Raw genomic sequence first — 12,799 nt, forward strand, 5'->3', positions numbered from 1 at the left:
TCAGTCTGTTATACATATCAAGTATGTATTTGTAATTACTATCATTATTGGTGGACTTAAAAAATATATAGGTTGAGATGGTCAAATTTTCGTTTTGTTTTGTTTTTAATTTTTTAATGTTTATTTACTTGAGAGAGAGAGAGAGAAAGGGAGAGAGCATGAGCAGGGAAGGGGCAGTGAGAGACAGACACGCAGAATCTGAAGCAGGCTCTAGGCTCTGAGCTGTCAGCACACAGCCTGATGCGGGGCTCAAACTCAGGAACCTGAGCTGAAGTCAGATGCCCAACCGTCTGAGCCACCTAGGTGCCCCTTCATTCTTTTCTTTAAATGTTTTATTTATTTTTGTGAGAGTGCAATGTTTTATTTATTTTGAGAGAGGGGCAGAGACAGGGGGACAGAGGATCCAAAGCAGGCTCTGCACTGACAGCAGCAAGTCCGACATGGGGCTCTAACTCACAAACTGAGAAATCATGTCATGAGTTCAAGTCAGACGCTGTACTGACTGAGCCATCCAGGTGCCCCGAGATAGTAAAATTTCCAATTATTTTTGAAGACTTTTCCATAAAAATGAAAATCAGCATTTTGGATCAAAAGAGAATGACATGCTATAGCACCAGCACATATTCTTAAGACAATCTCTGGATTTACTTAGTATGGATAACCCAACATAGCTGTACCCATGATCACGCAACCTTCCAACAAATGTATGTGTTCTTAACAAGTAAATTTATCCTTAAATATCCACTCTACATCATTAGCAGTGAATTCAGAACACTAGCAAATATATGAATAAAGCACATTCAGAAATCCTATCTTAAATAATAAGACCTCCAAAGACCAGCAAAGAAGTGCCTACATACATTATAAATTAATAGTTTGGGTGTCGGAGAAGTTCAGTATATTAAAGTAAAATAGGTCTTAAATGGAGGTAATGTTTACATTCCTGGGTTTGTTAAAAACACGGTTTCTTTCTATAAAAAAGTCCTGATGGAATGTGTGTGTGTGTGTGTGTGTGTGTGAGAGAGAGAGAGAGAGAGAGAGAGAGAGAAAATATATACATATATAGTATGTATGCATATATATATATGCATATATGTGGTGTGTATATATGCATATATTTCTATATATACACAAAGCATGAAGATAATCACAAACTCCTACAGAGGATGGTACGCATTTCCAGTAGTTTCGATGAATTATTCTAAAAGCTTTAAGAGTATATGTAAATAGAAGATTACATATCTATATTTTTGAGCTCCATTTTATATTGATATAGTAGGTTTCTTGAATCCATTTATGCTTATGGATGCTATGGGCTTTATACCATATACTTTATCACATACTTTTTAAGCGGTTTTGAAAAGAATACATAGGTCTCCAATTTAAATATGTAAATCTTATATTGAATATCAAAATTCTATGTGAAAATGGAATGAATCAGTTTTCCAGGTGTCAGTGATTATAGAAGATGTCTAACATCTTTCAAGATTTCTGATTTGCTATGCTGGAAAAAGGCAGAGGCAGAGAGAGAAGGAACATTTTTGTTGTCTAAATATCTCTTGCTCTTATGATCATAAAACAACCTTTCATAATTTTCATTTGCCCTCCATGTAGATAATGTATCACTCAGAGAATCCAGTCCCAACAGGAGCTATAATTACCATATTGGTAATTAAACCAGCACCCTTTTTTTATATGACAGCTTTGGTAAGATTAGTTAATGTAAAGAAACAGTCCTCCTTGCGGACAGATCAAATTTTAGAGACTGCACAGCTAAGAAGATCGTAAATTTGCCAAAGTAAGTGCCATGTTTTATGGGCATTAAACTTTTACCTGGAAAATATTATCTGCAAATAATTAAATTTAGAAGAAAAAGAACAATAGGTACTTGCGAATGCAGCCTCATTCAGAAATAGGCTTTTTGGAGGTGTGATTAGGTAAGATGAGGTCATCAAGGATTGGGGTGGTCCCGAAATTCAGTATACCTGGCATAAGAAGACAAAGAGACACCATCACACACACAGGGATGACAGTTGTGTAAAGAAGGAGGCAGAAATTGGTGATGTGGCTGCAAGGCAAGGCATACCTGGCCACCACCAGAGGCCAGGAAGGGGCCAGGGGGTTTGCTTCCCCAGAGTCTTCAGAGGAAGGGTGTCCCTAACGTATTGATTTTACACCTCTGGTCTCCAGAACTGTGAAAGAATACATTTCCATTGTTTCAAGTCACCCAGTTTATGGTACTTTGTCATGGGAGCCCTAAAACACTGATACATACAGTAAATATTTTTTATATTTATCCAAGAACAGTGACTTGTCTTGGTCATTCTTTATTGATAAAAAGACAAAACCTTCCACCTCAAAACTAATTTGTACTCAACTCAGTCACATCATTTAGGATTTATTCTAGTTAGGATTCTAGGTCATATTTGTTTGAAAGTGTCTCTAGTTATTTGTATTACTGGATAACAAATATCTGTTGAAATAGTTGAGTAATGGATTGGGTTAAAAACAGGTTTTTGTGGGTTGTTTTTTTTTTTTTTTACTAATTTATACTGATCCTTTTTTATTTTTTTTGTAATTATATGCATGATTAGGTTTTATTGTTATTTTTAGTTATTTCAGTTTTAATTTTCAATCATCTTTGTGATTTGGCGTTTTGTATTTCAGCCAAGACATATATTAAAATTCTGAAAAAAATTGCCAACTCCTATAGACCCCACTCCTCAATTATTCCTATCAGGCATTGTTTATTCAGGAGAAGCAAAATTACTCTAATATTTGCCTACTAAAACAATTATACTAATGCCTCTAAAATTAAATAGTGTTCTCAAATACCAAATATTTTGAAAATAACTATTCTATCCTACATGTATTTTGGGGGGGTAATTCAGATTTGAATCTGGTTCTTTTATTTTGAAAGTATTACAGAACTGTTTGATCCTTTTAAAAATCAGTTATTTTTGTAATTTTTGAGCAGATGACTTTAAAAATGCTATTAATAAAAAACCCATAACTGACATTTAAAAAATTTCCTTAGCCCACTTTTCACTTATCCTACCATTTTTTTAATTGTAAGCCACATTACAACATTTTAGTTGCTTTTTAAAACCATTTTATAACCTGAGAGGGAAAACATATGTGAAACACAGATGACTGTCAAATATTAGTTAGTCCATACTTACTGTTATTTATAAGAAGTTGTGCTCAATGATTGTATATCTGCTCAAACATGCAAGACACATATGTTCTGCTGAACTGAATGATAAGATTGCTTTTTAATAATGTTAAGAAAGAGGGGTGCCTGGGTTGCTCAGTTGGTTAGTTGCCCACTCTTAATTTTGTCTCAGTTCAGAGATGGAGCTGCAAATTGGGCTCTGTGCTGACAGCATGGAGCCTGTTGGAGATTTTCTCTTTCGCTGTCTCTCTGCCCCTTCCCGACTCATGTTCATTCTCTCTCTCTCTCCTCCTGGGATTATCTCTCTCCCTCTCTCTGTGCCCCTCCCCAGCTCACTCACTCACTCTTGCTCTCTTTCTCTATAAAAATAAATAAACTTAAAAAAAATAATAATGTTAAGAAAGAGCAACTGATTTGGACAGGTTTCTTCCTTTTCAGCTACAATGTTTTGCTTATTGAGTATATATTCATCAACAGAAAAGACAACCTACACCAAAGCAAAATTTAACCTTCTGAAATTTGGAAACTTCTCTTTCAAAAGCATAATCTATAAATACTATTCCTCTGGGCACCAAGTAATTATAATTATGGGGAGGACAGTGTGGAAGTTGTGAACATTGAATGGTCAGGGAAGGTGTTTTTTGCTTACATAACCAATATTTCTGTTGGAATAACTACTACAGGGAAACTCACATGACATTATTACATCTGTCAAACAGTTCACTCCTCCAGCCTATCATGTGAGAACCCAAATCTGCGTTAAGACTTGTGATCAGGGGCACCTGGGTGGCTCAGTCGGTTAAGCGTCCAACTTCGGCTCAGGTCATGATCTCGCGGCTCGTGAGTTTGAGCCCCACATCAGGCTCTGTGCTGACAGCCTGGAGCCTGCTTCGGATTCTGTGTCTCCCTCTCTCTCAGCTCCTCCTCTGCTCACGCTGTCTCTCTCTGTCTCTCAAAAATAAATAAATGTAAAAAAAAAGTTAAAAACGACTTGTGATCAATCATGAACTTTTAGCACATTTTTTAATGCCTGGGCAAAGATGAAGAATTTGATCCATTGTGGCTGACAGATTATATAATTCATCTTAAATAGTCTGAGGAATAGGAATTCCAGATTCATTAATTTCATTTTTAAAATTATGAAAGAAATTCTTAATCACATAATAGAATCATCAAAAAGCCATAACTTTTAAATTTTCCCAAATTATTTGGATTTAATGTATATTGATATTACAACGCTTTGCAAAAGCATATTAAGCTCAAGAAAAGTTTAACTACAAGTAATCGTGTGTAATGAAAACTTATGAACCAAAACCAGCTTTCACAGAAGAAAATGCAGAGATCTAGGTTTAAATAATAAATTAATAATTAAAGGTACATCCAAAAAAGTTCTGTCACTAAATTCTAAAAAGGAAAACATTACATTCTGTACAATAGTCATACTTTATACAGTCTCCAAAGGTAAATAACCAACTATGTTTTTATAGCTGGCAATATTAACTTTTGACAAAAGTTTAGTATAGGGTATCTCAAAATCTAGGTTTTTCATTACCAAAAGTATCTATAAGTTTGAATAGATACAATTAAAAAATACAACACAACAATAAAATTAATATTAAAAAATTAGCTATTTAGTTTTATTAAAGGTTCACATACAGACGTATTTTGACAATGTTAATGAGGCCTATTGTTCCTGTAAAATATAAGATAAAAAAATCTTTATAAGAGACTATAACTAAAATTTCGTATAGCTAATTTTTTTTTTCTGAAAACTTGAACATATTTTACTACAAGCATTTATACTTGACTACAAGCATACTACAAGCATATTATTGGGCACTTGTGAACCAGTACTTAAATACATATTCAGTTGTTCTGTAAGCATGAACATTGAGCCAGGTACATGGAATTGACCAAATATGATCACAGTCTAGCTGAGTGTATATGCTAAAAAAAACATGATAAATTGTAATGTGTTATAAAAATATGTGTGTTCCAATTTCTTTAGGAGCACAGAGGAGAAAAAGTTCATTTCCTGAAGTACATGGTAGAGGGCATGGTGGCAAGATGAAATCACAGATGAAAAATTGATAGTGATTCTCGAAGGAGTTTGATTAAGTGATTCCATGGAAAATGGTTAACATTTATTTCAGTTATGAGCCAACAATGTAATGTGAACATGAATTTAGGCAATTTCTATGATAGAGTAATGTCTTGAAAAATTGAACTAATAATTCTAGTCTGATGACATGACTATATCTGAAAAATATTATTTTCTTCTGTGTACCATATTTGAAGGGAGAATATACAACCTGAACCTCATTCAGTGGTGCTCCATCATAATTATGAATGATTTATAATCAAAGCAAGTGTGCTAAATTCGGTAATTTTAGATTTTCATCATTATTCTAGGTGACAAATAATTATGCAGGATTCTGTTTATCCACATAGGACACAGGATCCCTATACCTTCCATTCATAACTCTCATGGCAGATTTTTTTCTCCTCACATACTAGAAGTTCAAAGCACAGCCTTAGTGTTCTTAGTAATTCTACCTATGTTAAGTATTTCTTGAGATACAAAGAAGACCTAAGTCTTGATATTTTATGTTCATGTACTATATTATCAAGTCACTTACATTTTCTTTAGCATCTCAAGGCCTATATTGCAATGCAAGGCAATAATGAGCACTTTATTTTAGTAAGAGATCTGAGGCAACAATACATGGAACTTTGTGAGAATTCTCACTGCCTTTTGATTATTCTGTTGGCTTATGTAAACCTTACACTTTTTGATAAGGTGATTTAAGGGCTTTCTTTCTAACATTTTTTGGCAGATAGCCATTCTTACCCCAATAATTTTCAAACTTGTATCTTTCGACTTATCATCATTTGATGCCTGATGGGACAACAGTTGAAAAAAGTTTTCATAAACATTTAACAACATGGATCTGACATATAATATACATTCAATATTAAAATTATTGCAGGGGCACCTGGGTGGCTCAGTCGGTTAAGTGGCCGACTTCGGCTCAGGTCATGATCTCACGATCTGTGAGTTTGAGCCCCGCGTCGGGCTCAGTGCTGACAGCTCAGAGCCTGGAGCCTGTTTCAGATTCTGTGTCTCCCTCTCTCTCTGCCCTTCCCCTGTTCATGCTCTGTCTCTCTCTGTCTCAAAAATAAATAAATGTTAAAAAAAATTTAAAAAAATATTAAAATTATTGCATATGTTACCTCATTGCATATGAGGTTTTATGAGAATTTATAAAACCCTATGAATATGGTCCTATTACCTGATATCATACATATTTTTTTCCTTTCCCCCCCCTTTTTTTTTTTTGGAAACCTGTACTTTCCATTCTCCCTTATCCTTTCACTTCCAACCCCCTTCCCCTGGCAATCACCAGTTCTCTGTATTTATGGGTCTATTTCTGCTTTCTTTTGTTTGTTTGCATGTTTGTTTTATTTTTTAGATTTCACATATAAGTGACATCATATGGTATTTGTCTTTCTGTCTAAATTATTTCACTTAGCGTAATACCCTCTAGGTACAACCATGTTGTCACAAATGGCAAGATCTCATTGTTTTTATGGTTGAGTAATATTTCATTATATATATTTTTTACACACGTATATAATATATATGAAATTTACATAAAATAACTTCTTCCTTATTCATTCATCTGTTAGTGGACACTTAGACTGTTTCTGTATATTGCCACTGTAAATAATATTGCAATAAGCACAGAGGTGCATGTATCTTTCTGAATTAGCGTTTTCATTTTTCTATGGGTAAATACCCAGAAGTAGAATTACTGGATATTATGGTATTTTCATTTTTAATTTCCTGAAGAACTTTCATACTATTTTCCACAGTGGCTTTACCAACTTGCATTCCCACTAACTGTGCATGAAGTCTCCTTTTCTCCATATCCTCACCAACACTGGTTATTCCTTGTCTTTTTGATACTAGCTATTCTGAGTGGTATAAGATATCTGATTATACTTTTGATTTTCATTTTCCTGATGATTAGTGATGTTGAGCATATTTTCATGTTTCTGTTGGCCTTCCTTATGTCTTCTTTGGAAAAAGTCTGTTCATGTCTTCTGCCCATTTTTAATTAGATGATGATGATAATAATTTGGTATTAAGCTGTATAAGTTCTTTATATATTTTGGATATTAGCCCCTTACTTGATATATCATTTACATATATCTTCTCCCATTGAATAGGCTGCTTTTTTGTTTTATTGATGGTTTTCTTTGCTATGCAAAAGCTTTTTACTTTCATGTAGTCTCAATAGTTTATTGTAGTCTGAGGAGATGTGTCTAGAAAAAAGTTATTAGGGCCAATGTCAAAGATATTCCTGCCTGTGCTTTTCTTCTATGAGTTGCTATGGTCTCAGGTCTCACATTTAGGGCTTTAATTCCTTGTCATAGATTAATTGACCACATAAGCATAAGTTTATTTCTGGACTCTCTATTTTGTTCCATTGATCTATTTTTGTGCCACTGCCATACTGTTTTCATTATTATAGCTTTATAGTATGTCTTGAAATCTGGGATTGTGATACCTCTAGCTTTCTTCCCCTTTCTCAAGATCTCTTTGGCTGTTAGGAGTCTTCTGTGGTTCCATACAACTTTTAGTATCATTTGTTCTAGTTCTGTGAAAAATGTTGTAATATTTGGTAAAGATTGCATAGAATCTGTACATTGCTTTGAGTAGTACAGACATTTTAACAATATTGTTTCTTCTAATCCATGAGCGTGAAATATCTTTCCATTTTTTTGTGTGTTATCTTTAATTTCTTTTGTTAGTGTTCTATAGCTTTCAGAGTATGGGTTTTCACCTCCTTGGTTAAGTTTATTTCTAAATATCTCTTTGGTACAATTGTAAGTGGAATTATTTCCTTAATTTCTCCTTCTGCTACTTTTTTTTTTAGAGTGTGAGAACACAATACATTTTGGATATTAATTCTGTATCTTTCAATTTTACTAAATTAATTTATTACTTTTAATAGCTTTCTCATAGTCTTTAGGGTTTTCTGTGTATAGTATCATGTCATCTGCAAATAGTGACAGTTTTCTTTCTTTCTGACCAATTTGGATGCCTTTTATTTCTTTTTCTGTCTGCTTGCTGTGGCTAGGACTTCCAGTCGTATGTTGAATATAAGTGGTAGGAGTGGACATCCTTGTCTTGTTCAGATCTTAAAGGAAAAGCTCTCAGTTCCTCACCATTGAATATTATGTTAGCTGTGGGTTTGTCATATGTGGCCTTTATTATGTTGGTGCTATTTCCCCTCTAAACCCACTTTGCTGATTTTGTTATGGCAGATGTTGAATTTTGTCAAAGCTGTTTCCGCATCTATTGAGACAGTCACATAACGTTTAGTCTTAATTTTGTATCATATTGATTGATTTGTTAATATTTGAACCACCTTTGCGTCCCTGGAATAAATTCCAGTTCATTGTGAATGATCCTTTTCATGTGTTGTTGAATGTGGTTGCTAATGTTTTGTTGAAGATTTTTGTATCTGTGTTCAGCAGGGATATTGGTCTGTAGTTTTCTCTTTTTGTGATGTCTTTATCTGGTTTTAGTAACAAGGTAATTCTGACTTCATAGTGTATATTTGGAAATATGTACATGTTTAAATGAAAAATTTGAAACTTTAAAAGGTTAAATAACTTTCCCACAGTTACCTATCATGTATTGGCATGAAGCTTTTAACTTTATGTTGGTGTAACACTCATTCAGAATGCTTACCCTTCTGGTTCCACTGTCTTCTTTCATGGCTCATGATGTTCTCTGTATTCTCTTTTGATCTGTTTTATTTGCTTTTTACATGTTTCTGTATATCCACAAATCTTCTATGACAAGGCATGAAAGGTAGATTCTTAGACTGAATTCCAAGGGAATTAGAAGCCAGCCATTTGACGATGTGATTTTGTTTATAATTTATATTGCTCAAGCAAAGAATGTGTATTATAGAAAATATTCACCAAAAATGAGGAAATAGACAAACAATAAGAAAAATTAAGAAAAGCAAAATAACAAAAATAAAATAGAATAAAAAGGTAATGTTAATGCATTTGTCTCTTGGGTTGCAGTTAGATAGGTTCTTCATTAGTAAGACAACAAATTTCAGTCCAAGTGGCCCTTCACTTGTTACCTCCTTGATTGAGCCTAAAACAGATGCCATGCCAGATTGAAGAGCTCAATTATTTGGAACATATGCTCTTCAAGTATCTTCTGATAGGTAAATGTATAATGTATTTCTTCACAAAAAATGACACTTATAAAAATGTTATTTAGTATTTAGTCAAAAATATGTCCAGCATAGACTTGTTTACCTATCTAGCTTTAAAATAAACAACTCGAGGAGCGCCTGGGTGGCGCAGTCGGTTAAGCGTCCGACTTCAGCCAGGTCACAATCTCGCGGTCCGTGAGTTCGAGCCCCGCGTCAGGCTCTGGGCTCATGGCTCGGAGCCTGGAGCCTGTTTCCGATTCTGTGTCTCCCTCTCTCTCTGCCCCTCCCCCGTTCATGCTCTGCCTCTCTCTGTCCCAAAAATAAAAATAAAACGTTGAAAATAAAATAAACAACTCGATATTGTTGAGTTCCATCAAATCTCACCTTATGTTTTCTTTCTAAATTTTTGTTTGGTTTTAATTAGTTTTGTATTGAATCTTCACTGCAGTCCTTATATCAGAATTTAGAATACTGTATGCAAAAATATCAGTAAAATGTCAAAATGGGTATCCTACAATGTTCATTATTTTCTACTCAAAATTAGTGTTCAGAAAAAGAGAATAAGGGAATGTTAGTGCACATATCCCTTAGTATTCAGAAATGTAATTCAGATATAAATAATGTTATATGTAATGATCACTGTTCAAATATATAATTCCATTTATAGATGTTAATACCAATAGTAGTCATAATTAATTTACTCATTTTATTTACAGGTCAGTCATTTATACTGAGACAATCAGGTAATTCAGTTAAAAAAGAAATTTGATTTTGGGGCACCTGGGTGGCTCAGTCAGTTAAGCATCCGACTTCAGCTCAAGTCATGACCTCACAGTTCATAGGTTCGAGCCCCATTTGGGCTCTGTGATGACAGCTCAGAGCCCGGAGTGTGCTTTAGATTCTGTGCCTCCCTCCTTTCTCTACCCCTCCCCCACTCATGCTTTGTCTCTATTTCTCACAAATAAATAAACATTAAAAAATTTTTAAATTTGATTTTCACTGAATTCATTAATTGTACAGTTAGTCTGATTTTAGTTTCTTGTATAAAGAATCATAGGGGTGCCTGGCTGGCTCAGTCAGTAAAGCGTCTGACTCTTGACCTCATCAGGTCATGATCTCACCATTCATGGGATTGAGTCAGGAGTCTGACTCTGCACTGTCAGTGTAGAGGCTGCTTAGGATTCTCTCCTACCCTCAGTCTCTGCCCCTTCCCCACTCACACTCCCTCCCTCCCTCTCTCTCTCAAAATAAGTAAACATGAAAAAAAGAATCATAAAAATGTTCTTATACATAAAATACGGTTTTATTATATCAGAGTCCAATATTTAAAATTCAGTTATGTTTAACCTTTGCTGCTGGTGCTTCTGCTTCTTCTCCTTCTCCTTCTTCTTCTCATCTCTGCCATTTATATTTGCTGAGATATCTCAGATTGGTTTTGATTTTGAAAAACAAGATCATGAAAATTAAAATTTTATATTTTCTTCACTGAAAATGAAGTGAAACAAATATTTATCTACATAGGTATATGGCAGTGGTTCACACACAAAAAATAGTTTTACATGAATAAGTCGGTAGCTGTGACTATTTGAAAAGTTCTAAACTGTTTATACTAACATTAATGCATGCTGAATACTCAGTTTTGGATTTAGCGTGAATAAAATGTATGTCACTTTTGTTTCATTTTTTGAATTACATTAAATGGTAATCTCTCTTTTAGAAATGTTATGTTAAACTTGTCCTATGAATTACCCTTTAAAGTGGAAAAATATGGAAATTATCTAGTAGGTGGATGTTTCCAAAAGATATTTGAATTATGATCACCACATTTAGGCTTAAGATAGTTGTAGGAAATTCATTCAGAGAAAAAAATATCCAAAGTTGTAGGTCATGTTATTTATAATTGTTGAATTTGATTCATGAGAACAACTTTTGCTTTAAAAGAAAACAAAACTTGGAGCACCTGGTTGGCTCAGTTAAGTGCCCGATTTCAGCTCAGGTCATGATCTCACAGTTTGTGAGTTTGAGCCCCATGTCAGGCTCTGTGCTGACAGCTCTCAGAACCTGGAGCGTGCTTCAGATTCTGTGTCTCCCTCTCTCTCTGCCCCTTCCCTGCTCATACTCTTATCTTTCTCTCAAAAATAAATAAACATAAAATAAATTAAAAAAAAACAAAACAAAACATAACAAAACTTGAAAACTTCTGAGTAAGAAGACAAAGAAGTAAAGCTGTGATAGTTTACATAGTTTACTAAAAACAACAGGCATTGTCTACTTCAATAGAAGCTGAAAATATTTGAAAGTTCAGTGATCACCAGACTCTAGGAATTTCATGATGACTACTTTGTTCAGCAGAATTCTATTCAGGAGTTCTTGTTTTTACTTTGCTGTGGATGTTTCATAACAAACAGTGTGTGAAAATCGTCCAGCATTCCTCCAAAGACTATGCATTCTACTTTATTGACTCCAGAGCTATCACATAAGACATTTTCCCAGTAATTGAAATTCCCATGATCAATGCACAATCTGTTTTATGGATGCTGTTCTTTCTATTTTCCTGTGTAGCATTCCTTTACCTTATTTTTCTTCACATTCTCTGAGAGACCAAAATGGCCCTTGTTATTGACTCAGTCACACATTATGTAAATGATAATGCCCTCTTGGGCCAAGAGAACTATGGAGCTTTTGTTGTATTTGCTAGTTCAGGGTATTCTTCAATTTGCTCTTGTTTTATTGGAATTCACATTAATTTGACTTATATGGTATAAAATACCTTTATATATATGACAAAGATAACTTATATGCTGTATTATTTGAGCCTTGATAGTTTAATTCATTTTTTAATATTTCTCATATTTTAATGATGATGCAAAATTATTTATGACAAGTGCTTCTGTTTTAATTAGTTTTTGAATTTTTAAAGCAATTCATCTGTTTCACTTGTGAGATGAATTAAATGGAATATTCCATAAACAAGTTGGGGAAGTTACCATGCAGTTCAATTAGTATTCTGTTGTTAGATTTGTTATACTATAAATCTTTCTTTGCATTTTACTAAGCTCTTGATGTCTAATAAGAAGACATCAAAAATATAAACATTTTCCCTTAAACTTAAAAATTATAAACACTGAAGATTTACTATCACTTGTCTTGCTTTAATAACAATCTGTATTTTATCTTAACATTGCCAATAATATTGTCTTTATTTTTCTATGAAAGTTGATGTTCTTCAGATTAATACTTTTATCAAAAACTTTTTAGTTTAAGTTTTGGTTTAAAATTAAAAACTGAAATTTGAGAGTATTAGTGACCATAAAAGAAGATTGCAGTCTATTTCCCAGTAAAACCTAATGAAATCACCCACTTGTAAAACAAACTT

Source organism: Prionailurus viverrinus, chromosome A1 (assembly GCF_022837055.1).
Source record: "Prionailurus viverrinus isolate Anna chromosome A1, UM_Priviv_1.0, whole genome shotgun sequence".
In the NCBI taxonomy this organism is placed as follows: domain Eukaryota; kingdom Metazoa; phylum Chordata; class Mammalia; order Carnivora; family Felidae; genus Prionailurus; species Prionailurus viverrinus.